Raw genomic sequence first — 27,684 nt, 5'->3', positions numbered from 1 at the left:
TCGGCTCACCCTAGCACGGAACCAGTGCACTACGGTCATCAGTGCGTATGCCCCAACACTGGAAGCTACAGACGAGACCAAAGAGGAATTCTACTCCAGCCTTGAACAATCCCTGTCCCGAGTCCCAATGGGTGACAAGCTGATCCTCCTCGGCGACTTTAATGCCAGAGTTGGAAAGGACACAGACCTCTGGGGAGGTGTGATCGGCAGAGAGGGGGTAGGAAAGCCAACTCCAACAGTACCCTCCTCCTGTCAAAATGCTCAGAACATGGCCTTGTCATAACCAACACCTTGTTCTGTCAGAGAGACAAGTACAAGGCTTCATGGCAGCACTCTCGCTCCAAGCACTGGCATCTGCTGGACTACGTCATCGTCCGAGCGAGGGACCACAAGGACGTCCACATCACCCACGCCATGAAAGGACTGAAGACTGCTGGACAGACCACCGCCTAATCAGCTCTGTTATCTCCATCAATTTAGCCCCAAAACAGCGGCGGCAACAGAAACAAGGCTGCAGGAAAGTCAACGCTATGAAAGCCCTATTCAGCCAGCGCCTCACAAACAAGCTGATGAATCCCAGTGATGCAGAGACACAGGGTGTCCACAGCGCCTGGTCTGCACTCAAGGCCTCCATAATCAGCACCTGTGAAGAGACGCTTGGTCACTCGACCAGGAAACACCAAGGCTGGTTCGACAAGAACGGCCAGGAGATCCAGGAGCTAATAAGCCGCAAGCGCAAGGCATTCCTGATCCGGAAACATCAACACAACTCGAGAGCAAGAAAGCAGCTCTACAGATGCCTGAAGGCCGAGGTCCAACAAAAAACTCACGACCTAAAGAACAGATGGTGGGTGGAGAAAGCGCAGGAGATCCAGCAGCTAGCCGACAACCACGACGTGCGTGGATTCTTTAGCACAGTCAAGACCATCTACGGCCCAAGCACCCAAGGTCCTACCCCACTGCGGGCCAAGAATGGAGAGGTACTCACCAAGGACAGAGAGGCAGTCAGTGCCCGCTGGAAGGAGCACTTTGAAGATCTCCTTAACCGAGACTCTGTCTTCGACGCGAGTGTCCTCAACTCCATCCCGCAGCATGCTACCCGCCACCATCTCAGCACAACCCCAGCCCGGCATGAGGTTGAAAAGGCCATCCGACAACTGAAGAACAACACGGCCTCAGGAGCAGATGGAATCCCCGCCGAGGCACTAAAGCATGGCGGAGAAGCACTACTGGTGCGAATTCATGAACTAATTTCTCTTATCTGGAAGTAAGAGAGCATGCCCTGGATCTCAGAGATGCCATAATTGTGATCATCTTCAAGAAAGGTGACAAGTCCGATTGTGATAATTACAGAGGAGTCTCCCTGCTGTCTGCCACAGGGAAAGTCATCGCAAGAATCCTCCTCAATCGCCTTCTCCCACTGGCCGAAGAGCTCCTCCCAGAGTCGCAATGTGGATTCCACCCACTAAGGGGCACAATGGACATGATCTTCACCGTGCGTCAATTACAAGAGAAATGCAGGGAACAGCACCAACCGCTGTACATGGCCTTCTTTGATCTCACAAAGGCCTTCGACACTGTCAACCATGAGTGATTATGGAGTGTCCTCCTCAAATTCGGCTGCCCTCAAAAGTTTGTCACCATCCTCTGCCTGCTTCACGACGACATGCAAGCCATGATCCTGACCAACGGTTCCACCACAGACCCAGTTCACATATGGACCGGGGTCAAGCAAGGCTGTGTCATCGCACCAATGCTCTTCTCGATCTTCCTTGCTGCAATGCTCTATCTCACCATCAATAAGCTCCCCGCTGGAGTGGAGCTAATTTACAGAACAAACGGGAAACTGTTGAACCTCCGTCGACTCCAGCCCAGATCCAAGGTCGTCCCATCCTCTTGTCATCGACTTACAGTATGCAAATGACGCTCGTGTCTGCGCTCACTCAGAGGTCGAACTACAAACCATCGTCAACACCTTCACCGAAGCGTATGAGAGCATGGGCCTTACAGTAAACATCCATAAGACAAAGGTCCTCTACCAACCTGCCTCCACCACAAAGTACTGCCCCCCGATTATCAAAATCCATGACAAGGCCTTGGACAACATGGACCACTTTCCATACCTTGTAAGCCTACTGTCAACAAGGGCAGACGTCGATGACGAAGTCCAACACCACCTTCAGTGTGCCAGTTCAGCGTTCAGTCGCCTGAGGAAGAGAGTGTTTGAAGACCAGGACCTCAAACCCGGCACTAAGCTCATGGTCTACAGATCAGTAGTGATACCCGCCCTCCTGTATGCCTCAGAGACATGGACCATGTACAGCAGGCACTTCAAAGCACTGGAGAGGTACCACCAACGCTGCCTCCGCAAGATCCTACAAATCCATTGGCAGGATAGGCACACGGACGTCAGTGTTCTCGTTCAGGCCAACATCCCCAGCATCGAAACTTTGACCACGCTCGATCAGCTCCGATAGACGGGTCACATCGTCCACATGCTCGATACGAGACTCCCAAAACAAGCGCTCTACTCGGAGCACCGGCATGGCAAGAAAGCCCCAGGTGGGCAGAGGAAATGCTTCAAGGACACCCTCAAAGCCTCCTTGAAACAGTGCAACATTCACACTGACACCTGGGAGCCCCTGGCCCAAGACCGCACAAAGTGGAGGAGAAGCATCCGGGAAGGCGCCGAACACCTCGAGTCTCTTCGCCGGGAGCAAGTGGAAGCCAAGCGCAAACTGCGCAAGGAGCACACGTCAACCCAAGCACCCCACCCACCCGCCCCTTCAACCACCGTCTACCCCACCTGTGACATAGAAACATAGAAGATAGGAGCAGGAGTAGGCCATTCGGCCCCTCGAGCCTGTTCTGCCATTTAATGAGATCATGGCTGATTATCCAAATTCAGTACCCTGTCCCTGCTTTCTCCCCATATCCCTTGATCCCTTTAGCCTTAAGAAATATATCTAATTCCTTCTTGAATATATTTAGTAAGTTGGCCTCAACTGCCTTCTGTGGTAGAGAATTCCACAGGTTCACCACTCTCTGGGTGAAAAGATTCCTCATCTCAGTCCTAAATGGATTACCCCTTATCCTTAGACTGTGACCCCTGGTTCTGGACTCCCCCACCATCAGGAATATCCCTCCTGCATCTAGTCTGTCTAGTCCTGTTAGAATTTTATAAGTTTCAATGAGATCCCCTCTCATTCTTCTAAACTCTAGCGACTATAAGCCCAATCGACCCAAACTCTCCTCAAACGTCATTCCTGCCATCCCGGGTATCAGTCTGGTGAGAGATTGTAGGTCCCGCATTGGACTCATCAGTCACCTGAGAACTCATTTTTAGTTTGGAAGCAAGTCATCCTCGGTTCCCGAGGGACTGCCTAAGAAGAGAGAAGAATGCAGCAACCTCATTATCATTTTACTTCCTGGTTTCCTATCCAATCAGCGGCAGCAGGCGTGATGTGGACCCGCATGACGCGATCTCAATTCCTGTATTTAAAGGGTCCTAAGAACATAAGAAATAGGAGCGGGAGTAGGCCATTCGGCCCTCGAGCCTGCTCTGCCATTTAATGAGATCATGGCTGATCTGATCTTGGCCTCAACGCCACTTTCCCGCCCGCTCCCCATAACCCTTGACTTCCCTGTAGCTCAAATATATGTCTATCTCTGCCTTGAATATATTCAATGACCCAGCCTCCACAGCTTTCTGGGGTAGAAAATTCCAAAGATTCACGACCCTCTGAGAGAAGAAATTCCCCCTTATCTCCGTTTTAAATGGGTGACCCCTTATTCTGAGACTATATCCCCTAGTTCTAGATTCCTCCATAAGGGGAAACATCCTCTCTGCATCTACCCTGTCAAGCCCCCTCAGAATCTTATATGTTTCAATAAGATCACCTCTCATTCTTCTAAACTCCAATGAGTATAGGCCCAACCTGCTCAACCTTTCTTCATAAAACAACCCCTTCATCTCAGGAATTAACCTAGTGAACCTTCTCTGAACTGCCTCCAATGCAAGCATATCCCTCCTTAAATAAGGAGACCAAAACTGCACGCAGTACTCCAGGTGTGGCCTCACCAGCACCCTGTACAGTTGTAGCAAAACTTTCCTACTTTTATACTCCATCTCCCTTGCAATGAAGCCCAACAAGATGCAAATTTGGAGGTGTTTGAGTTCAAGAGAAGAAAGGAGGAAGTTGAGGAATGAAAGTGAGATGTGCAAAGGCTGCACCCCATTTCAATGATGACTCCCTGGACGTGGTGCTGGGGGCTGTAGGTACTGGAGGGATATACTATTCCCCAGCAATGGGAGGAAGAAACGTGTGGCAGAGACCAAGAAGGCGTGGTTGGATGTTGCTGAAGTGGTCAGTATCAGGAGCCTAGTGCCACACTCCTGGATGCAGTGCAGGAAGTGTTCTAATGACCTAACCAGGTCAGGAAAGGTGAGTACAATGGCACAGTCACCTATATCCTGCCATGCACATCACTCCACCCCCTCACTCTGCCTTCTCAAGCCTACTCCATCACATCACTCCTCACACCCACTTGCCTTGCAGATGCACTCATCCCTCTCTGTCTATGCACTTCCTCACATCACCATCTATCCATCCACCACTTCCACTCACCCTCATCCTTATCCAACTTCATGTCACTCCCTGATACTCACCCTCACCAAATGCACTCTATCACTTGGATGAACACATGCCATTACACTCACTCATAGGTCTGCTCCTTCCCTCGTTGCAGGAGAGCAAAGAACACCAGGGAGAGGCAGAAAACCGGAGGTGGCCCTCCAGCCATCTCACAAGTCACGTGCAAAGGATGAGGCACTGGAGATCAACAGAGTCTCGGCATGCCTGGCATTCAGAGACGGGAGATGGGTCCTCCCAGCTACCAGGTGATGTAATTAAATATCAGCCACCCACATGTCATACAGCACTCAGTCATGTTGACTTGATGTCAACAGCGAGTGAAATATGATCATGTTCATTTTGAGAAGTTGCAACATTCTTATCTTGACAGTACTCATTCATATCTTTTATCTCCCACAGTGCATTCACGCATGCAGCACGAGTTGATGGAGGTTGAGGATGACGATTCCTCACAGGAGTTCAATCATTCTGAGGGTGCACCATCACACGACTCATACATGCCATGCACCAGCTTACAAACTCGCTCTTTGGTGGGATCAGTAAGAGAGATAATTGCATTTTCACCTTCACAGGCAAGCAAGAGCAGATGGTGGTGACAGGGACAGCAGTGGAGAGTCCACATCAGAGGGCGCAGCCCTCTCCAAGCTCTGCTCAGCTTGACACAGATGCTGTATTACGGGGGCCGTCAATGAAGAGGATAATCATTGAGCAGCAGCAGAGAATGTGTGATGTGTTGAAAGGCCTTCCAAGCACACTGACCACAATTGCAGAGGTTGGAGGAGTCTGCCTCAAGCATGAGTGGGTTGATGTCACACGGCACTGCAGTGATGACTTATTGCGTGGATAGACTGGCCAACTCTATGGAATATCAAACACAGCAATCACAGGAGTCTATTCAGGCCTTGAAGAAGGGCTTGCAGAGTCTGGATGCCATCTTAAATAAAATGACAAATTCCCTCGCCTTGGCCTTGCAGCACACCACTGATCTGCAGCAAAGTGCTCTCCAGCACAGTGGTAGCAGTGATGTACGGCTGGGCCATGAGAGGGATGATGTCAAAAGGGGACATGGAAGTGGCGACTCCACTCAAAGCACATCCACTTCTCACCCGTTTCTCCCCGACATCCCCCTCCCCCGCAGTCAGTACCCGACGTGCTGTCTCATGTTGCAATGGCTGAGTCTGCTCAGGTGCAGGTAGAGCAGTCTTTGGTGGGGCCCTCATTGGCTCCAAAACCCAGAGGATGTCGGCCAACAGCATTTCAACAGTCAGGGCAGAGATCTGAGCAGCCTGACTCTGCCTCTGCTGAAGCCACAGAGGTTGCACCACCTAGGAGTGCTAGGAAATGGAAGATGAAAGATTTGTAGTTGCCCAAGGGTATATTCATGGGTGTCGTGGACATTGTTATGTTAAGATTCTGTTCTTTACTTGAAGCACATAAATATTATTCTTTTGCACCATTTTCCTGTCTTGCCCATTCTTGGTTGCTAGCTGGCAAGTGGGCTTTTAAGTTGTTTGATGATGAATGGGAAGACATGAATTGACTGTGACCAATGGGGAGGTGCAAAAGGGGTGGTTGGTTGTTTGCAGGACTGCTTTGTGTTAGTGACATGCGGGGTGGGGGGGTACAGAAAAGTGGCTATTGCACGTGGTTGTGAGATGAGTTCACTGGTGGAACCGAGCTGAACTTCACAATAACCAGGGCCTCCTTAGCCTCCAGGGCAGTAATGTTCACAACTGATGGTGTGTTGCCCTCATCACCTTCCTCCTCCTCCTCCTTCTCGGATTCCTGTGAAGAGGATTAGCGCTCTGCGCCTTGGTCCTCGTGATGGTCCAAACTTCATTGTAAATGTCTCCAGCACAGCCCTGGAAGGATCCGGAGGGAAAAAAGTTGAGGGCGTTAGTGACTTTGACAGCCACTGGTAAAGCATGGCAGCAGATGTCTGTCACCACCTGACGCGACAACCTGCACCTCCTGAGACACGGCTGCTCTGACATGTCGAGGAAGCTGATCCTCTGCCTTTAGACCCTATATAATGGGTATGGACTCCTGCGAACTCCACCTCTCTGCTGCTCCCCTCTCTGCTAGACCCCGATCTCCTGTGCAGCTACAGGTCTGTGACCAGCAGGCTGCTGCTGTTGCTGGTGTTGTTGCTGATCACTTTGGTCCTCATCTGAGGTCCAATCTTAGGCAACACAAGCAGCACCTATCCTGATCTGATAGATGAAACCTCCAAAGTACAGAAGAAACCTCCAAAGTGTAGAAAGTCAACTCTCAGCAAAAGTACTGTGAACACCCTTTCCGACTCCCAGGTAAGAAAGCAGCTGTGAGTACTAAGTATGTAGTGCCTTATTTCCCTGAGATTGGTTGACCCCCTCAATTGCTGCTGTGTTCACTCCTTGCTTTCACTGGCGAGTTTCAGGAAGCCCAGGAAACCCGTGGATCACACGTTAAGCTGAAAAATCGGTGTCAATGTCGCTCTAATTCAGCAATTAATGCGTTGGTGTGAAACTCAGAAGTCAGCGGATTGTAACCAGCTTCCCGGCACACTGTCAATTTCACCGGCTTTAACCCCCCCAACCACTCCAAAACCCGCGCACTCCTCCATGTTAAAATTCCATCCATGTATTTTCCATTCACCATCCTTTACCATGTACATATGTTCACACGTGTTCACACACACTTTCATGTTCATATGTTCACACATACTTTCATACATACTTTCACACACACAAACGTTCACACATATGTTCACAACATACGCGCATGCACAGACACATGTATGTGCTTGTCTAATTTTTCTACTATTAAGGTTGCCTGTTTCTCCCTGGCCATTGGTCGCTCCCTGACCGAGAGAGTGGCCGTGTGCCACGTTCCTGGGCCCATGCCAATTTCACTACCTACCTCAGGCACTAAAGGTGTCCTGATTGCCACCTCCTCTGATATCTCCTCACATCCTCCGAGGAAGCCCACCCAAGGCAGGCTAGATGCAACTGCGTTCTCACTGCATGAGACCTGTAGGCACAAGTCCGCCTTGCATCATTATGTGGCATGCTATGCCAGCACATCACCCTGTATTGCGCAGTTACACCAGCCACTGACAGTAAGCACAGCAAAAAGCAGAGGGCCTAGCAAATCACCCCACGCTCACACTCGTCCACTTTCTAGTAACTGGGTTGTTGTGGTAAACCACTGTTTGTATTCCACTGTGTACATGCCTGTACATGCCTCGGCTGACTCCTCCCACGAGTCCAGGTATAAAGGTGACTGCTCCACAGTCCCTCTGTATTCTGGACCGGTCGACCACTCGAGGCACACCTTCATTCTCTTGTTAATAAAAGCCTGTTAGTTACTCGCTTAATCTCAGTCTTTTGAGTTATTGATAGCGCATCAATTTTATTAACAAGATTTTTATAATGGAGAAGATCCTCACACCAGCATGCCTGGACTTAGATCATCGGGAGGCGGACTCATCCACCAAGTTTACTCACTGGCTTAGTTGTTTTGAAAAATTCCTGATCGCCTCCGCTGCAACGGTCAAATCGGACGAGGACAAACTGGATGTCCTGACCTCCAAAGTGAACCACCTAGTGTACTCGGTCATCCAGGACGTGACCTTGTACGTGGATGCTATCAAGCTCCTCAAGGACCAGTACACGTGCCCAGTGAACGAGGTGTACGCTAGGCACCTCCTGGGGAGTCGTAAACAACAACCTGGGGAATCGACCGAGGAATACCTTCAGGCACTGTCTGTGCTTGGCCAGGCCTGTGGTTGTAAGGATGTAAAGGCCGCCGTGTACACAGAGGAACTTATCCGGGACGCTTTTGTAGCGGGCCACAGGTCCAATTACACCCGACAGCGACTGTTGGAGCAGAGTGACCTCGATCTCAACAAGGCCTCTGAACTCGCACTATCATTGGACGCAGCCTACCGGGGCATGGATGCCTACTCCTCTGCACCGTGGACGCCGCGGGGAACGACAGCCTGGGACACGGTAGGACCGTCTCATAGCGCTGTGCCACCCCAGCCACATCCCAGCAACGGCCCAACTACCGCAGCAGTGTCCCAAGGCCAGACAGCAGTGCCCCAAGGCCAGAAATGCTACTTCTGTGGCCAGGCCAAACACCCCAGAGCGCGCTGCCCGGCGAAAAATGCGATCTGCTCGGGCTGCGGGAAGAAGGGACACTACGCCAGCGTCTGCAGAGCCAAAGCCACCCCGAACCCCAGCAGCGCCGCATGTGGGCCGTGCGGGCCGCCATCTTGGGCCTCCCCAGCCGTGTGCGAACCACCGGAACAGCAGCCATTTTGGACGCCTCCAGCCACATGGGGATCATGGACGCCGCCATCTTGGACGACAGCCGGGACACAACAGGCCCCCAACACCGCCTCATCTGATACCCGCAGCGACACACCGACCCCTACGCTGGCCTCCGTTACGCTGGACCAAGCGAGACCGCACCAACTGGCCCAGTCCACAATGGACATTAAGGTAAATGGTCACGAAACAATCTGCCTTTTTGACTCTGGGAGCACGGAGAGCTTCATCCACCCCGACATGGTGCGGCGTTGCTCTCTCCCAGTCCTGCCTGCGCACCAGCGGATTTCTATGGCCTCCGAGTCCCAGTCGGTGGACATTGGCGGCTACTGCGTGGTGAGACTCGTAGTAGACGGGACTGTGTACGATAATTTTAAACTTCTGGTCCTGCCCCACCTCTGCGCTGCCGTTCTACTGGGGTTAGATTTTCAGTGCCACCTTAAAAGTGTTACGATGGCGTACGGTGGACCCCTCCCCCCGCTCACAGTCCGCATCCAGCAGCTTCAAAATTGCCCGCCGCGCACCAGGTGCAACCTCTCCACACTCAGAGTCACCCCCCCCCCACTGTTTGCTAACCTCGCCCCCGACTGTAAGCCCATCGCCACAAAGAGCAGGCGATACAGTGCCGGGGACAGGGTTTTCATTAAAACCGAAGTGGAGCGGCTCCTGAAGGAGGGGATTATTGAGGGCAGCACCAGCCCCTGGCGAGCCCAGGTTGTGGTCGTTAAGACCGGCGAGAAGCAGCGCCTGGTCATCGACTACAGCCAGACAATAAATCGCTACACCCTGCTGGACGCTTACCCACTCCCCCGCATAGCTGATATGGTCAACCAGATCACGCAGTACCGCGTCTTCTCGACCATTGACCTGAAATCAGCGTACCACCAGCTCCCTATCCGCCCTGAGGACCGCCAGTATACTGCCTTTGAGGCAAACGGCCGCCTCTATCACTTCCTTAGGGTTCCCTTTGGCGTCACCAACGGGGTCTCCGTCTTCCAAAGGGAGATGGACCGGATGGTCGATCAAAATGCATTGCAGGCCACTTTCCCATATCTGGACAATGTGACCATCTGCGGCCATGACTTGCAGGACCATGACGCAAACCTCGAAAAATTCCTCCGCACCGCCCAACTCTTGAACCTGACGTATAACAAGGAGAAGTGCATATTCCGCACAACCCGCCTCGCCATCCTTGGCTGCGTTGTGGAACACGGAGTCATCGGTCCCAACCCCGACCGGATGCATCCCCTTATGGAACTCCCACTGCCCGCTGCCTCAAGGCCCTGAAGAGGTGCCTAGGGTTTTTCTCCTATTACGCCCAGTGGGTCCCCTACTATGCGGACAAGGCCCGTCCGCTGATCAAGTCCACCTCCTTTCCCCTGACGGCAGAGGCCCGCTTAGCCTTCCACCGTATCAAGGAAGACATTGCCAAAGCCACCATGCACGCAGTGGACGAATCCATCCCCTTCCAGGCGGAAAGCGATGTGTCCGACTTTGCCCTGGCCGCTACCCTTAATCAGGCGGGGAGACCCGTGGCCTTCTTTTCATGAACCCTCCAGGGCCCGGAGACCAGACACTCCGCTGTTGAGAAGGAGGCCCAGGCTATTGTGGAGGCCGTGCGTCATTGGAGGCACTACCTGGCCGGAAAACGATTTACCCTGCTCACTGACCAGCGTTCAGTTGCTTTTATGTTTAACAACAAGCAGAGGGGCAAAATCAAAAACGACAAGATCTTGAGGTGGAGAATCGAACTTTCCACCTACAATTACGAGATCTTGTACCGACCCGGGAAATTCAATGAACCCCCGGATGCTCTATCGCGTGGCACCTGCGCCAGCGCGCAGATCGATAGACTGCGGGCCCTCCACAATGACCTCTGCCACCCGGGGGTCACCAGGTTCTTCCACTTCATGAAGGCCCGCAACCTGCCTTACTCCATTGAGGAGGTCAGGACCATGACCAGGAACTGCCAAGTCTGCGCTGAGTGCAAACCGCACTTTTATAGACCAGACAGGGCTCACCTGATAAAAGCCACTCACCCCTTCGAGCGCCTGAGCGTCGATTTTAAAGGGCCTCTCCCCTCCTCCGACCGCAATATGTACTTCCTCAACATTATTGATGAGTACTCCTGTTTCCCGTTCGCCATCCCCTGCCCGGACATGACCAGTGCCACGGTCATTAAATGTCTGAACGACCTCTTCACCCTGTTCGGTTTCCCCAGCTATATCATAGCGACCGGGGCTCATCGTTTATGAGCGACGAACTCTGCCAGTACCTGCTCGCTAGGGGTATTGCCACAAGCAGGACCACCAGTTACAATCCCCGGGGGAACGGACAGGTGGAAAGAGAGAATGCGACAGTTTGGAAGGCCGCCCTGCTAGCCTTAAAGTCTAGGGGCCTTCCGACCTCCCGCTGGCAGGATGTGCTCCCCGATGCGCTCCACTCTATTCGGTCACTGTTCTGCACTGCCACTAACACCACCCCTCATGAGAAAATGTTTGTCTTCCCAAGGAAGTCCACATCGGGGACATCGCTACCGCCATGGCTGACGTCCCCAGGGCCAGTCCTACTGAGAAGACACGTGAGGACCCATAAAATGGACCCCCTGGTTGAGAGGGTCGACCTCCTCCACGCCAACCCCCAGTATGCTTACATTGCGTACCCGGACGGGCGGGAGGACACAGTCTCCATACGAGACCTCGCACCCTCGGGGGCCGCAGTAACCCACAACCCACTACCACCCCCCCCCCCCACGATCCAATATCCAGCCCCAGCAGACGGCAGGCCTGGTTGCCGCGACCCGCTCGACACCCACGAGGACTACACACCAGTGCCCCAGCCTACGTGGGACTCGACGCCGGAAGCTTCACTACCCCTGCCGTCGCCACGTCGATCACAGCGGCAGACAAGACCTCCGGAGAGACTACAATACGCTAACTTTTAATACACTTCACCCCGCCGGACTCATTTTTAAACAAGGGGTGAATGTGGTAAACCACTGTTTGTATTCTACTGTGTACATGCCTGTACATGTCTCGGCTGACTCCTCCCACGAGTCCAGGTATAAAGGTGACTGCTCCACAGTCCCTCTGTACTCTCGACCGGTCGACCACTCGAGGCACACCTTCATTCTCTTGTTAATAAAAGCTTGTTAGTTACTCGCTTAATCTCAGTCTTTTGAGTTATTGATAGCGCATCAGTTGTCTGGCTGTTTTCTCAGTCAGTGGTTAGTGCACAGTGTGGGTGTAACATGAAGAGGCAGAAATAGATAGCCTGAAAAAAATGGAGGGTTAAAAACAACTAAATTCAAGCTACGAGTGCACCCAAGATAAGGGAAACAGAGGAAGTTGCGCTTCCTTTGTTTATCAGCCTTTTTCTATATTAAGGATAAGCCACATCCTCCGTTAATGCAAAGAAATAAAGCCAGCATGGTCTTTTCTGGAGCTCGTGTGTTAATATAAAACCGTGGCCTGAGAATAGAACATAAACCAGTAAGCAGCACAGCAATGCGCAGGAAGCGGAGTACTTGGAGCAAAACAGAGCCAGATAAGGGGGTGCGGTGCAGCAAGTTGTTATCTACCCTGCTCTACTTACTTGGCAAGATAAACCTTTAGGTTTCAGTCTATCAGTTAAATGGCCATAAAACGTAGGTCACTCTAACCTTTATTGTAAAAAAAAAGCACCAATGCTGCAAACAGTCCTCAAAACTCATGCAAATCGTTTTTAGCAAAGAAATGTTTTCTGGGCAGAACGATTTGTTGAGTTACTGGGCCTGATACATTTATACCTGCTGTTCTGAACAGGGAGCAAGTAAAAAATAAGTCACATTTATATAGTGTCTTTCACTACCTCATGACGCCCCAAAGCACGTCACAGCCTTTTATATATTTTTGAAGTGTCGTCACTGTTATAATGTAGGGAAATGTATGTAAGTAGTTGCTGGAATAACTCGACAGTAAAGTAAGATTAGATGTGGTTGGTTGTAGTTAACTCTTTCGCTCAACCCCTCAGGCTGTCACTTCCTGCCATCTGCTCTCCACAGTTACAAGTTTGAGGGGCTTCCCGCCAATTCAGTTTAGACCGGACTGTCCAGTTTTTGAGGGGGATGCCTGGAAGTTCCTTAAATGGAAACTAAATACCAAATGTCAGAGTTTCTCATCAGGTCTCAAATTGGATGTTAGTCAGGTGGTGAATTATTGCCACCCAACTAATCTTTAGTATGCGTACATTGCCTTATTTTTCAGGGTCAGATCAAATCCCAACCCTCCAGTACCCTAATTCTTCTTTCAAATCACAGCCCGCTAGTACCCTAATTCTCCCATCGAAGCTCATCCCTCTATACACCAACGAAACCTGCCTCTTTAGTACCCTACCTCTCCCATCCCTCTAGTAGTCTCTCTCTTCAAAGCTTATCTGTCTAGTACCCAAACTCTCCCATCGAAGCACATAACTTCAGCACCCTGACTCTTCCATCAAAGCCCATCCCTCCATAAGAACATAAGAAATATGAGCAGGAGTAGGCCATTTGGCCCGTCGAGCCTGCTCCGCCATTCAATAAGATCTTCTACCTCAACTCCACTTTCCTGCACTATCCCCATATCCCTTGATTCCTTTAATATTCAAAAATCTATCGATCTCTGTCTTGAATATACTCAACGACTGAGCCTCCACAGCCCTCTGGGGCAGAGAATTCCAAAGATTCACCACCCTCTGAGTGAAGATATTTCTCCTCATCTCAGTCCTAAATGGCTGACCTCTTATTCTGAGACTGTGACTCCTAGTTCTATACTCCCCAGCCAGGGGAAACGTCCTCTCTACATCTACCCTGTCAAGCCCTGTAAGAATTTTGTATGTTTCAATGAGATCACCTCTCATTCTTCTAAACTTTAGAGAATATAGGCCTAGTCTACTCAATCTGTCCTCATTTGACAATCCCCCCATCCCAGGAACCAATCTGGTGAACCTTCGTTGCACTCTCTCTATGGCAAGTATATCTTTCCTGAGGTAAGGAGACCAAAATTGTACACAATACTCCAGGTGTGGTCTCACCATGGCCCTATATAATTGCAGTAAGACGTATTTACTCTTATACTCAAATCCTCTTGTAATAAAGGCCAACATACCATTTGCTTTCCTAATTGCTTGCTGTACCTGCATGTTAACTTTCAGTGATTCGTGTACAAGGACACCCAGGTCCCTCTGAACATCAACATTTCCCAATCTCTCACCATTTAAAAAATACTCTGCTTTTCTATTTTTCCTACCAAAGTAGATAACTTCACATTTCTCCACATTATATTCCATTTGCCATGTTCTTGCCCACTCAATTAGCTTGTCTATATCCCCTTGAAGCCTCCTTGTATCCTCCTCACAACTTACATTCCCACCCAGCTTTGTATCATCAACAAACTTGGATATATTACATTTGGTCCCCTCACCCAAATCATTGCTGTAGATTGTGAATAGCTGAGGCCCAAGCACTCATCCTTGCGGTACTTCACTAGCTACAGCCTGCCAACCTGAAAATGACCCCTTTATTCCTACTCTCTCTTTTCTGTCCATTAACCAATCCTCAATCCAACTAGTATATTACCCCCAATCACAGGAGCCCTAATTTTGTTTAATAATCTCTTGTGCGGCTTATCGAATGTCTTCCGAAAATCCAAATACACCACATCCACTGGTTCTCCCTTATCTATTGGACTAGTTACAACCTCAAAAAACTCTAACAGATTTGTCAAACACGATTTCCCTTTCATAAATCCGAGTTGACTCTGCCCAATCCTAGTATTATTTTCTAAGTGCCCTGTTACCACGTCCTTCGTAATAGATTCTAGCATTTTCTCTACTACTGATGTCAGGCTAACTGGTCTGTAGTTCCCCATTTTCTTTCCCCCTCCTTTCTTAAATAGTGGGGTTACATTTGCTACCTTCCAATCCGCAGGAACTGTTCTAGAATCTATGGAATTTTGGAAAATGACAACCAATGCATCCACTATCTCTATAGCCACCTCCTTCAAAACCCTAGGATGTAGGCCGTCAGGTCCAGGGGATTTATTGACTTTCAGTCTCGTTAATTTCTCCAGTACAATTTTTTTACTAATACTAATTTCTTTCAGTTCCTCATTCTCGCTAGACCCTTGGTTCACCACTATTTCTGGGAAGCTTTTTGCGTCTTCTTCTGTGAAGACAGACACAAAATATTTGTTTAATTTCTCTGCCATTTCATTATTCCCCATTATAACTTCTCCTGTCTCAGCTAATCTTTTCCTTTTTACATACCTATAGAAGCTTTTACAGTCTGTTTTTATGTCTAGCGCTAGTTTACTCTCATACTCCATTTTCCCTTTCTTAATCAATTTTTTGGTCCTCCTTTGCTGAATTCTAAAATCCTCCCAATCCTCAGGCTTACTACTCTTTTTGGCAAAATTATAAGAATCTTCCTTTGATCTAATACTATCTTTAAGTTCTCTTGTTAGCCAAGGTTGGACCACTTTTCCAATGGGGTTTTGTGACTTAAAGGAATGAATATTTGTTGTAAATTATGTATTAATTCTTTAAATGCTAGCCATTGCTTGACTACCATTATACATTTTAATGTAGTTTTGCAATCTACCGTAGCCAACTCGCCTCTCATACCTATGTAGATTGCTTTGTTTAGATTTAAGACCCTAGTTTTGGATTTAACTAAATCACTTTCAAACTGAATATAATATTTTATCATGTTATGGTCACTCTTCCCTAAAGGCCCCTTTACTACAGGGTTATTAATTAACCCTTTCTCGTTGCACAATACTAAATCTAAAATAGCCTGTTCCCTAGTTGGTTCCCCAACATACTGATCTAGAAAACTATCTTGCATGCATTCCATGAATTCTTCCTCCACACTATCACTGCAAATTTGGTTTGCCCAGTCTATATGTAGATTAAAGCCCCCCAGGATCACTGTCTTACCCTTGTTACATGCGCCTCTAATTTCCTGATTTATACACTGCCCTGCATTACAACTATTGTTTGGGGTGTGGCGGAGCCACTAAGGGACTCCGATCAGTTGTATATAATTCCCTTTAATAATATGTTAGCTACAGCCTGAGTCTGTATCTTTGTTTTCACTGTTTACATGTACAGAGCGCGGTCACTTTAATAGCGCGGGTAAACGCGATGACGGCACGCCATTCATCATGTGATCCCCACCGGCAGGAAAAACGTGATGACGTCATGACGTCAGCCACGGGACCGCCCAAGCAGTCCTCGTGGAGCCTCCGAACTGACTAGACCTATATTCGATGTTCTCCTGTAGTTATCCGTTAAACTCTGTTAGTTTTCATTAAACCTCGTTTATTTGATCGCCTGAGTGGACCTCAGTCTTTTGGATAGGAACTAGACATTCCTACAGGGGCCTATAAACAACTCCCACCAATGTTTTCTACCCCTTGCTGTTTCTTAGCTCCACCCAAACTGATCTACTTCTTGATTTTCAGAGCAAAGAACCTTTCTCTCTACTGTCTTTATCCCATCCTTGTGTGGCACCTTATCGAATGCCTTCTGAAAATCCAAAGACACCACATATGCAGCACCCCAATTTGCCAGTGAAGCCCAGCCCTCTAGTAGCCTACATACCCAACTAACCCTGCCCATTTAGTACCGTATCTCTCCCATCAAAGCCCACCCCTCCAGTACCCTACTTCTCCCATCAAAGTCCATCCCTCCAGTACCCTAACTTTCCCATCGAAGCCCACTCCTCCAAAAGGCTAACTGACCCTTAAACATCATTCCTCTTGTACCCTAACTCTCCATCAAAGCCCATCTTTCTAGTATCATAGAAACATAGAAGATAGGAGCAGGAGTAGGCCATTCGGCCCCTCGAGCCTGCTCTGCCATTCAATGCGATCATGGCTGATCATCCAAATTCAGTACCCGGTCCCTGCTTTCTCCCCATATCCCTTGATCCCTTTAGCCTTAAGAAATATATCCAACTCCTTCTTGAATATATTTAATGAACTGGCCTCCACCGCCTTCTGTGGTAGAGAGTTCCACAGGTTCACCACTCTCTGGGTGAAGAAATTCCTCCTCATTTCTGTCCTAAATGGCCTACCCTTTATCCTTAGACTGTGCCCCCTGGTTCTGGACTACCCAACCATCGGGAACATCCTTCCTGCATCTAGTCTGTCCAGTCCTGTCAGAATTTTATAAGTTTCAATGAGATCACCTATCTTTCTTCAAAATTCCAGCGACCCGAAACGTCAACTCAAATTTCTCTCCACGGATGTTGCCTGACCTGCTGAGTTTTTCCAGCATTTTCTGTTGTTATTCCAGCGAGTACAAGCCCAATCGACCCAACCTCTCCTCATACGTGATTCCTGCCATCCCAGGTATCAGCCTGGTGAATCTTCACTGAACTCCTTCCATGGCAAGAACATCCTTCCTCAGATAAGGTGACCAAAACTGCACACAATACTCAAGATGTGGTCTCACCAAGGCCCTGTACAGCTGCGGCAAGACATCCTTGTTCCTGTACTCAAACCCTCTCGCTACGAAGGCCAACATACTATTTGCCTTCTTAACCGCCTGCTGCACCTGCATGCTTACCTTCAGCGACTGGTGCACAAGGACACCCAGGTCTCGTTGCACTTCCCCTTCTCCCAATCTATTGCCATTTAGATAATAATCTGCCTTCCTGTTTTTGCCACCAAAGTGGACAATATCACATTTATCCACGTTATATTGCATCTGCCATGTTTCTGCCCAATCACCCAACATGTCCAAATCATCCTGGAGTTTCTCGACATCCTCCTCACAGCACACACCCCGACCCAGCTTTGTGTTGTCTGCAAATTTGGAGATATTACATCTAGTTCCCTTGTCTAGATCATCATTAATATATATTGTGAATAGCTGGGGTCCAAGGACCGATCCCTGCGGTACCCCACTAGTCACTGCCTGCCACTCAGAAAAGGACCCGTTTATTCCAACTCTTTGCTTTCTGTCTGCCAACCAGTTCTCTATCCAAGTCAATACCTTGCCCCCAATCCCATGTGCCTTAACCTTATACGCTAATCTCTTATGCGGGACCTTATTGAAGGCCTTCTGAAAGTCCAGATGCACCACATCCACTGGTTCTCCCTTATCTATTTTAACAGTTACATCCTCAAAAAATTCCAGTAGATTATTCAAGCACAATTTACCTTTTGTGAATCCATGTTGACTTTGTCCAATCCTGTCACTGTTTTCCAAGTGCTCTGCTATTACATCTTTTATAATGGACTCTAGCATTTTCCCCACTACCGATGTCAGGCTTACCGGTCTGTAATTCCCCGTTTTCTCTCTACCACCTTTTTTGAATAGTGGGGTAACATTAGCTACCCTCCAATCCATGGGTACTGTTCCAGATTCCATCGAATGTTGGAAGATGATCAGCAATGCATCTACAATTTCTAGGGCCACTTCCTTAATACCCTAGGATGTAGATTACCAGGCCCTGGGGATTTATCGGCCTTCAATCCCATCAATTTCTCTAACACCATTTCCCTACAAAAACTGATTTCTTTCAGTTCCTTCCTTTCATCAAACCCTATGTTCCCCGGCATCTCTGGGAGGTTATTTGTGTGCTCCTTTGTGAAGACAGAACCAAAATATGTATTTAGTTGGTTAGCCATTTCTTTGTTCCCCATTATAAATTCCCCTGATTCTGACTGCAAGGGACCTACGCTTGACTTCACCAATCTTTTTCTCTTCACATATCTATAAAAGCTATTACAGTCAGTTTTTATGTTCCCTGCAAGCCTACTCTCATATTCTATTTTCCCCTTCTTAATTAATCCCTTTGTCCTCCTTTGTTGAATCCTAAGTTGCTCCCAATCCTCAGGATTATTGCTTTTACTGGCGAATTTATATGTCCTCTCCTTGGATCTTATGCTATCCCTAATTTCCCTTGTTAGCCACGGTTGAGTCACCTTTTTTGTTTTATTTTTGTGCCAAACTGGGATGAACATTTTCTGTAGTTCATCCATGTGGTCTTTGAATGTTTGCCATTGCCTATCCACCGTCAACCCTTTGAGTGACATTCCCCAATCAATCCTACCCAACTCGCGCCTCAGACCATCGTAGTTTCCTTTATTTAAATTTAGGACCCTAGTCTCTGAGTCAACTACTTCATTCTCCATCTTAATGAAGAATTCGATCATATTATGATCGCTCCGGCCCAAGGGGCCTCATACAACAAGATTGCTAATTAATCCTTTCTCGTTACATAATACCCAGTCTAAGGTGGCCTGATCTCTGGTTGGCTCCTCGACATATTGGTCCAGGAAACCATCCCGTAAACACTCCAGGAATTCCTCCTCCACAGTATTGTTACTAATTTGGTTAGCCCAATCTATATGTAGATTAAAGTCACCCATGATGACTGCTGTGCCCTTATTGCACGCTTCTTTAATTTCCCTTTTAATGCCATCCCCAACCTCCGCCTTACTGTTTGGAGGTCTATATACCACTCCCACTAATGTTTTCTGCCCCTTGGTATTTCTCAATTTTACCCATACAGATTTCACATCATCAGAACTAATATCCTTCCTTACAATTGTGTTAATCCCTTCTTTAACCAGTAATGCTACCCCACCTCCCTTTCCTTTTTGCCTATCTTTCCTGAATATCGAATACCCCTGGATGTTGAGTTCCCAGCCTTGGCCATCCTTGAGCCACGTTTCCGTAATCCCAACCAAATCATATTCGTTTACCTCTATTTGCGCAGCCAATTTATCCACCCTTATTACGAATGTTCCTCGCATTAAGACACAAAGCCTTCAGGCTTATTTTTTTAATGCTCTTAGACCTATTAGAATTATTATTTACTGTGGCCATGTTTGATTTAAACCGTTGATTTCTCTGACTGCCACTTTTGTTTTTCCCCTTCCTTTCTTTTGCTTTTATCCTTGTTTCCCTTTCCTCTGTCCCCCTGCTCAGGTTCCCAACCCCCTGCCATCTTAGTTTGAACCCTCCCCCAGAGCACTAGCAAACACACCCCCTAGGACATCGGTTCCAGCCCTGCCCAGGTGCAAACCGTCCGGTTTGAGCTGGTCCCACCTCCCCCAGAACCGGTTCCAATGTCCCAGGAACTTGAATCCCTCCCCCTGGCACCTTTCCTCTAGTCACGTATTCATCTGAAATATCCTTCTATTTCTACTCTGACTAGCATGTGGCACTGGTAGCAATCCTGAAATTACTACCTTTGAGGTCCTATTTTTTAATTTACCTCCTAACTCCCTATATTCAGCTTTTAGGACCTCATCCCGGTTTTTACCTATATCGTTGGTACCTATATGCACCACGACAACTGTCTGTTCACCCTCCCCTTCCAAAATGTTCTGCAGCCACTCTGAGACATCCTTGACCCTTGCATCAGGGAGGCAACACACCATCCTGGAGTCCTGTTTGTGGCCACAGAAAGGCCTATCTATTCCCCTATCCAAAATCTCCTATCAAAGCCCATTCCTCTACCCTAACTCTCCCATCAAAGTCCATCCCTCCAGTACCCTAACTCTCCCATCAAAGTCTATCCCTCCAGTACCCTAACTCTCCCATCAAAGCCCCACCCCTCCAGTACCCTAACTCTCCCCTCAGAGCCCATCCCTCCAGTATCCTAACTCTCCCATCAAAGCCCATCCCTCCTGTACCCTAACTCTCCCCTCAGAGCCCATCCCTCCAGTATCCTAACTCAGTGGTTCTCAAGCTGGGGTCCGCGGCTGTAGAGACTTTCCGGGGGGGGCCACGAAAACAATGGGTGATAGAGAGCGGCTGGGCACTGCTGAATGTGGCGGTGAATGGTTCCCACGGCGGTGGCATCGGCGGTTGTGTGCTGCAGGAAGAGGTGGAGGGGAAGGGAGGGGAAATGAATGCCGCTGCTGTGGATTTTTTCGGTCTCGGCTGGTGACTGTCCGGATTTGACCGTTTCGCCGCTGCGATGTTTGCTTGTGTAGTGTATGTACTTTGAAGAAGGAACTATATTCTGCAGCCCCTGTATACTGCAGTACCAGTAGTGACCACCCCTGTATATAAGCCTGTGTAGTAACTTTGTATAGTAGTTCCAGTTTTGTCTCCACTCAGTAAACACCTGTTATAACCAACTCCTGCAGTCCGTGTCTCAATTACAAACGGACGTAACACTGGCGACGAACAGATCCGAACTTACCTACAGTTCTGCACCACCTCATGGGGATCCATCCCTGAAGCGAAGTTGTTAGAGGTCGAGGCCAGAAGGAAGAAAAGAATAAAAACAAAAACAAAAAAAACAAATAGAAGAAACGGGCGTCGACCATGGGCAACCGCCTCTGATTCATCGAATTCGAAGATTTGCAGGAGAGGTTGTCGAGAGCAGGGCTTGGTTATCCTGTCTATGGTGTTCCAGCTAATCGGGCTGGTGGCAGGTAGTACACTGATCCTTCCTGGGCTGCGGCGGGCTAGAGCTCAATCGGGTGGCTTTTCAACGGGGCCGAGCAGCGTTGTCGGGAAGAGGAGAGAGAGAGAGAGGGTGGAGCACACAGGGCGCGGCCGGTGCTACGAAGCCGGGCAGTGTACAGACCCGAGAAGAGGGAGGAAAGTGTCCCGTAGGGTTTGCTCTGACGACGGGAACAGTAATTGAAATAAAAGAAATTAGAAGCGCAGAAAGCCGCGAGGAGCTGCAGTTTGCCACGGGGACCGCGGAGAGCGGCGTTAGCAGCAGCGCGGGGGGGAAGTGCGCGAAGAGCATAGGGCGTCACCATCAAGGCATAAAAATGCCAGCAACAGCGTTAGCAGCAGCGGAGAAGACAGAAAGCGCAGGAGGCGCCATCTTAATCCAGCGGGGAAGTAGGCAAAGCGCGGGAGGCGCCATTTTGTTCAATCAGGGAAGAAGGCAAAGCGCGGGAGGCGCCTTCTTAGATCTCCAAGATGCCGAAGACTGGCAATATCACTGCCTTCGATAATGCAATAGAAGACTGGACCACGTATGTGGAAAGAGTCGAAGTATATTGCAAGGCAAATGAAGTAGCCGATGAGAAAAAGGCATCGGTACTACTAAACTTAATGGGCGCAAGAACGTACGGCCTTTTGCGGAACCTGATCACTCCAGCCAAACCGATGGAGAAGAGTTTTAACAAAATTGTTGATATCCTACAGGAACACCTAAATCCTACACCACTGCTGATAGCAGAAAGATTTAAATTCCACAAGAGAAATCAGCATAAAGATGAGAGCAATGCTGATTACCTTACGGAACTACACAAGCTATCAAAGCACTGCCAGTTCGGAGCAGGACTGGCAGATACCCTACGGGACAAATTTGTCTGTGGACTCCTGAATGAAGGAACCCAGAAGAGGTTACTCTCAGAGAAAGAGCTGACGCTAGATAAGGCTTTCAGCGTGGCAGTATCGTACGAAGCAGCAGCAAGGGGAGCTGCGGAAATACAGCAAGAGCCACAGGAATACGGCACCCATGAAATGACACGGGGGTTTTGAAAAATGTTATCGCTGCAGCAGAACAACCCATGACCAGAAGGACTGCTGGTCCAAGGACAAAATATGCAGGCAATGCGGAAAGATGGGACACATTGCATGAGTTTGCAGGTCCGGGAAGAAGACTAACGACAACAAAAAGGCTACTAAGGAACAATACAGGAAAGTACAAAAGATGACGGACAGTAGTTCCGAAGACCAGAAGAGCGATAGTGAATCCGGGAACAAGAGACTAAGCTGTCTCAAACTTCACAACGTAATCGCAAAAGAGGATCACCGAACCATTTGAGTCACCCTCACGATAGCAGGATCCCAAGTCAAAATGGAATTGGATACAGGATCAGCCCTGACCGTCATGAATCGATGAGACTACGAGCAGCTATTCTCACACATACCCTTGAAAGACAAATCCATTGTCTTGAAGACATATACGGGGCAGGAAGTATACCCCAGAGGGAAAATAAGGGTGCCTGTCGAATACAACGGCAAGGAAATACAGAAATTGTATCTGTACATACTGCAAGATGGTGGACCACCGTTATTGGGACGTGAATGGATCAGAAAGATAAGTTTAGACTGGCACTCCATTCAGGCACTGACTGTGGCTGGTAAAAAGGATGACGACGTCACACCTGGACGATTGTCAAAAATCTTAGCTAACGCTAAAGAGGTATTTCAACAAGAACTGGGAACTCTTAAAGGCGTAACCACCTCGATAAAAATAGAAGAGAATGCAATTCCCAAGTTTTTCAAAGCAAGACCGGTACCGTATGCAATTCACCCAGCCATCGAGGCAGAGCTGGAGAATCTGGAGAATGCAGGCGTGTTATCTAAGGTAGACTGGAGTGAGTGGGCGACACCCATCGTTCCTGTCATGAAGAAAACGTTAAACAATAAGTCTGAGGAGCCAAGGAAGGTTCGCATCTGTGGGGACTTCAAGGTGACGGTGAACCCAGTCCTTCACACAGTACAGTAACCTCTCCCGAGGATAGAAGATATTTTCGCCTCACTATCTGGAGGGAAGCGTTTCACAAAAGTTGACCTAGCACAAGCATATTTGCAGATGGAGGTTGAAGAATCCTCTAGGAAGTATCTCACGATAAACACTCACAAAGGTCTTTACCAGTATAATCGACTGGTATTCGGAGTAGCATCAGCTCCGGCGATATGGCAAAGAGCGATGGAACAAGTCCTGCAAGGGATTCCGGGGACTCAGTGTTACTTGGACGACATCCTAGTGACAGGTGAAAATGACAGTGAACACCTTGCCAACCTAGAGCAGGTGCTCACTAGACTAAGAGAACATGGGCTACGAGCCAATCGCCCCAAGTGCGAGTTTTTTAAGAAACAGATATTGTATTGTGGCCACGTGATTGATGAAGAATCACAGAATCACAGAAACCCCACAGTGCAGATAGAGGCCATTTCGGCCCATCGAGCCTGCACCGACACATATCCCACCCGATCCCCATAACCCCTGCACCAACACATATCCCACCCTATCCCCGTAACCCCACGTATTTAATCCCCCTAACACTAAGGGTCAATTTATCATAGCCAATCAACCTAACCCGCACATCTTTGGACTGTGGGAGGAAAGCGGAGCACCCGGAGAAAACCCACGCAAACACGGGGAGAATGTGCAAACTCCACACAGACAGTCACAGAAGAGGGGTTACATAAGTCCCCTGACAAAATTGAAGCGGTAGTTAAGGCTCCAGCTCCTGAAAATGTGTCGCAACTGAGGTCATTCCTCGGACTGGTGAATTACTACCATAAGTTTTTGCCGAATTTGTCTACAATTCTGCACCCACTGAACGCCCTACTACAAACTGGAATAGCATGGAAATGGAGCGATGAATGTAAGCGGGCCTTTCAGAAGAGTAAAGACCTAATCACTTCAAGAGAAGTATTGGCTCACTACAATCCATCACTACCGATAAGACTGGTGTGTTATGCGTCTCCCTACGGCATTAGAGCGGTACTGTCACATAAATTCCTTGATGGTTCAGAGAGATAGCTCGTTAACTTCAGCCGAGCGTAACTACGCCCAGATTGACAGAGAGGCCCTCAGCCTGGTGTGGGGGGTGAAGAAGTTCAATCACTACCTGCACGGTCAGAAATTTACTCCACTAACTGATCATCAACCTCTTGTCTCCATTTTCAACCCTCAGAAGGGCGTCCCGATAATGACAGCACAACAGCTACAGAGGTGGTCCCTTTTCCTAGGGGCACATCAATATGACATCGAGTACAAAGGAACTAAACAGCATGGGAATGCTGATGGATTGTCGCGCCTACCGTTGCCGACGGTGGAAGAAGCACCTGCAGTGGATCCTGTGGAGATATTCCACTCGACCATAGTCGAATGTCTACCTGTGACGAATGCAGACATAGAAAAGGAAACACGAAATGACCCGACACTCTCCAGGGTCTATGATTTAACAGTGAAGGGATGGCCAGCACATGGCGAACCACTGTTGCCAGCATTCTCGCCGAGAAGAGAACAGCTGTCAGTGTGCCAAGGAACCTGGATGTGTGGATCCAGAGTAGTAATTCCACCCAAATTAAAGAATAGAGTGCTCAATGAGCTTCATGAAGGTCATCTGGGAGGGGTAAAAATGAAGAACTTAGCCAGAGCGTTTGTGTGGTGGCCGGGAATCGATAGAGAAATCGAAGAGATGACCAAGAGCTGTACAGGATGCCAGAAGGTCCAAAACGCCCCACCACAAGCCCCTCTACATCCATGGGAGTGGCCCTCATCTCCATGGCAAAGGGTGCACATTGATTTTGCTGGTCCATTTATGGACTCGATGTTTTTAATTGCGGTGGATGCACATTCAAAGAGGCCAGAGGTAATAAAAATGTCCTCAACCACCACAGAAAAAACTATCACAGTCTTACGAACCATATTCACCAGGAATGGGCTGCCTGAACAGATTTGCTCCGACAATGGACCACAGTTTGTGTCTGAAGAGTTCCGGAGGTTCTTAAAGAAAAATGGTGTTAAGCATTACACATCCGCCCCATATTATCCAGCCACCAATGGATTGGCTGAGAGGTTCGTTCAAACATTCAAGAAGGCTATCAAGGCAATGTCTAATGAAGACATACCCCTACAACACAATGTGGATAACTTCTTGTTTGCCTACCGGAATGTGACACATGCGGTTACCAACCAAACTCCAGCCATGATGTTCTTCAATCGAAGACTACGATGCCGCTTGGATTTGGTTAAGCCAAACATCAGAAGAGATGTGGAGAACAGGCAGTTTCAGAATATGAATGAAAGACCGACCAGGAGTTTTAAGATAGGTCAACCAGTTTTGGCCCGGGACTACCGCACAGAGAAATGGCAGCCAGGAACGATCTGCACACGCCAAGGACCTCTAATGTATACCGTGGACGTTGGAGAGAGCATTGTAAGACGCCATGCTGACCAGATTCTAGAGTCACTGGAAAACGTCAAATCCACACCACGATCCGATACACCTGGTGATGAAACCGAAGTAGCAATTGCATCTACCTCAGAATCGGTGATATTGGAAGCAGACGAACCAAACAACGACGTTGATCCCGAATCAACTTTGCCAGAAGAACCTGATACCCCAAAGAAGCGTTATCCAGACAGAATCAGGAAGCCTCCTCAAAGACTGAATTTATAATTGCTTAACTTCAGCTAATGTATATAGCAACTGTAATTGTAAATATGTTATTTAATTATTAATCGAATGTTATGTACTGTTTAGCTAAAAGGGGAGGAATTGTAGTGTATGTACTTTGAAGAAGGAACTATATTCTGCAGCCCCTGTATACTGCAGTACCAGTAGTGACCACCCCTGTATATAAGCCTATGTAGTAACTTTGTATAGTCGTTCCAGTTTTGTCTCCACTCAGTAAACACCTGTTATAACCAACTCCTGCAGTCCGTGTCTCAATTACACACGGACATAACAGCTTGCGCTAAAGTGGTATCGGACGCAGCAGCGACTGGCAATGAATCTGGTGCTCTGTGTCAGTCATCTTCACACCAGAGGCTCGTCTGCAAAATCGCCTCCAGTTCCACTGAGCCTGGCACCATCTGCAAGCGGGTGAACGACAATCAGTCCTCACTGTTGCCGTTCTGAGATACACAGATACGATGAGGGAAACACAGCACTTCTGAGAAGGACCCAGGGCCAGAATTCATTTACTCCAGAAGTGCACAGAGTGTTCCAGACGAGTGCTGCAAGGCAGGCCATTGACACCGCTGGAAGGTTTATTGGTGCTGGAGCTGCCACAGTAGGAGTGGCTGGTTCCAGTGCTGGGATTGGAACAGTTTTAGGTAGCCTTATTATTGGCCATGCCAGAAATCCTTCTCTGAAGCAGCAGTGGTTCTCGTGTGCTGTCCTTGGATTTGCCCTGTCTGAAGCTATGGGACTCTTTTGTTTAATGGCCTCTTTATTGATTTTGTTTGCTATGCAAAATTTGCTGATGAACAGAATAGCCTAAACAAGCACAAATGTAATTCACATTTCATTGGCTCCCACGAATATACTGGTGTCATGGAAATGTACATTTCCTAAGTCTTGTCAAATGCTCCAATAAATCCTAGTACAAGAAAGAAAACACTCCGGGCCAGCAGCAATAACAGGGGTTGGAGGCGGAAAAGCACAGTGCCAGCTGTTTGGCGAGGAATCGACCATCTGTAAACAAAGATCCCATCCTGACTACCAGCCGGCTGAAGCAGCGCCGGGATATAGCCAAAAAATTACAGGCCCTGTAAGTCGGACATACATTACATTCGATCTGCCTGTCCTGGTCAAGGGCGGGCCAAGGAGCAAATCTGACATAATATTAATAATCTGGGCAGCACTTGAACACACTGAATAACCAATTTGTAATTTAAAAAAAAAATGCTTTAAAATCACTATTATTTTATATATACATACTTGAGGGATTCCTGTTTTGTAAATATCACCATAGGTATATTTCAATTCATTGTCAAAAGATCCTGGTACAGTATCAATACAAGGCATCAATAATAATTTAGATGGGGGGTCCGAGATTACTAATCCAATGGAAAAGGGGTCCTTCAACCAAAAAGGTTTGAGAACCACTGCCCTAACTGACCATCAAAGCCCATCTCTAATACCCTAATTCTCACATCAAAGCCCATCCATCTGTAGGGGTTGGTGTGTGGGGTCAGCTTCACCTCTGACTTATGAGCAGTTCGAATCACTCCCACT

General features: G+C 48.4%; 1 pseudogene; it reads left to right on the top strand.

Annotated features, from left to right (window-relative positions):
- Positions 1–4,855: 4,855 nt before the first annotated feature.
- LOC147124916 (ATP synthase F(0) complex subunit C2, mitochondrial pseudogene) lies at positions 4,856–26,947 on the top strand (annotated as a pseudogene).
- The last annotated feature ends 737 nt before the right edge of the window (positions 26,948–27,684 follow it).

This window comes from Somniosus microcephalus, chromosome 1 (assembly GCF_052327205.1).
Source record: "Somniosus microcephalus isolate GS21.2 chromosome 1, FLI_Smic_1.0, whole genome shotgun sequence".
In the NCBI taxonomy this organism is placed as follows: domain Eukaryota; kingdom Metazoa; phylum Chordata; class Chondrichthyes; order Squaliformes; family Somniosidae; genus Somniosus; species Somniosus microcephalus.
This window is presented reverse-complemented; position numbering and strand designations above follow the sequence as displayed.